Genomic DNA, 2,165 nt, shown 5'->3' with positions numbered 1-2,165 from the left:
GCCTTCCCGGAGGACGACGACGACGGGGCCGGAAGAGTCCCCAGACGCACCTCGGCCGGCGGACCCACCGCCACGCCGCAGACGACGGACGTCCGCTAAGCCTCCTTTTCCCTCGCGAGGTTCCCGAAACGCGCAGAGCCTGCCTCTCGCACCCTCTCGCACGGACCCACCGCCGAGACAGACGCGCCCGCCGACGCCGAAGGAAGGCCCTCCGGCGGCGACGGGCCCCGACGCGTCCGGCGACGCGCCGGGAGACGACCGACCGCCGTTCTCTCCAAAGGCCGCACCCGAGAGAGAGGTCACGACCCCGCAAAGCCAGAACCGGATCCCCGACCCCGAGGAGGGACGGGCCAACCGCTGCTCCCCAACCGTGGGAACGCTGCCGGGGAGGGGGAGCGAGGCGACCTCCACACGGCACACAACACGAGCGACGCACGCACGCGACGCGCGCGACGAGGCCGCGGTCCGCGGGAACGGCAAAGACGGGGAAGCGCGGGAGGGACCGCTCGCGGCGGGCACGGACGGTGGACGGGTGGGGCCCGGGAGCCCACCGCCACCCAGCCCCGCTCTTCCCGCTCGGCTCCGCGCCCCGACCGAGGCGCGTACGCACCCTCGGGGGAGCGGGGGAATCGGGGTCCCGCGGCACTCGGGCGTGCGCGCACGCGCCCCCTTCTTTCCCCGCCACGGGTAACACGTCCCAGGCTCCGACACGGCACGCCAGCCGAGTCCACGACACGCTCTCTTGCCCCGCGTGGTTCCTCCCCGGACTCGGAGCGAGGAGGCGCGGGCCGCAGCGGGTGACACAAACGCTCGGGTTTCCCCCCCCAAAGACGGGACGCGGCGAGGGGCACCCGGCCGAAGCTACGCGCATCGGGCGGTCGGGGCGTGCCGGGGCGACCCCAAGCACACCCTCTCTCCATCGGATCGCTAGAGAAGGCACTTTTTCTCACTGAGGGCAGGCGGGACGGACCCGGCCCGACGAGCCTCCGGTCGCGGCAGCGCAAGAGCAGGGGAAGCGACACACACACCACTCGATGATCTCGAGCGCGGCGAGGCGGGGGGGTCTGCGGTATCGGTAAGGATTTTTCTTCCTTTCCGGGGCGTACTCTTGAGCGTTCGCGGACACGGGGGACCGGACCGAGAAAAAGCATACTACACAAGAGGTCCCCCGAGAGCCAGGCCTGCCTCCGCGGCAACACCCACCGGGTCTGCACCAGGCGGGGAGGCAATTCTCAGTCCGTCACCGACGGACCACCTTTAACGGTGAGAAGAAAATTAAAAAGGCCGGCCGCGACCGCTCAACACCACCCAACGGCTCACCGCCTACGGGAGAAGGCAGCGCGTGGTGGGCCGCTCGCCCGATCTCACGAGACGGCCGTGAGAGAGCCATCTTACCGCAGCGAGCCTCTCTTACCCGCTCGCCTCGACCCCCTTTTTTTCTTGATCCTCGGGATCACACACCTCGCAGAGGAACACCGCTAATGGCCGTACCGCACACAGGAGGCATACACGTCAGAGAACCGGGAAACGCCGCCGCCGCTCAGAACCGGGCAACTCTGAAGATCGGCCTGGAACGCTCCAGGAGCACCACGAGGATCACAAGCAAGGCGCGTGCACACGAGCCCGGTCGGGAGGGGCACGTAACGCGGCAATCAGCCGACCCTCCCCCGGCTCGGAGGGAGGAGGGCCAAACAGACCCACACGCGGTGGGCATAGCGAAACGCGCGACGGGGAACAAAGCACCCGGCGCGCCTCACAGGAACCCCCACGAACCACAGCGAGGAGTGCGGGGGGGCTTTCACAGGGCTCGGGTCGGATAACCGCACCCCTGCCTTCCACACACCACCGGTAAAGGTGGGGAGGAGAGACGAGGGGCCCGCTGGCAGAACGAGAAGAGCGGCCGCCATTCGCCATGAATGTCCGTCCCTCGCCTGGCGCGGCTTAGGCCTCCGGCCCGAATGAACACAGGGCAAGCGCACCACATCGATCAACAAAGCAGAACCGGGAAGAATCGAGCGAGAGATCAACCACAGACCCAACACATGCCACAGAAAAAAAAAAAAAAAAAAAAAAGAAAACCCTTCACACCTCCACACCAAAAAAGAGCGGTGGGGGGTCAACAGGGAATCCAATTAAAGAGGAGTGCACTCGGGAGGCACATAACA

Source organism: Microtus pennsylvanicus, unplaced genomic scaffold (assembly GCF_037038515.1).
Source record: "Microtus pennsylvanicus isolate mMicPen1 unplaced genomic scaffold, mMicPen1.hap1 Scaffold_265, whole genome shotgun sequence".
NCBI classification, from domain to species: Eukaryota; Metazoa; Chordata; class Mammalia; order Rodentia; family Cricetidae; genus Microtus; species Microtus pennsylvanicus.
This window is presented reverse-complemented; position numbering follows the sequence as displayed.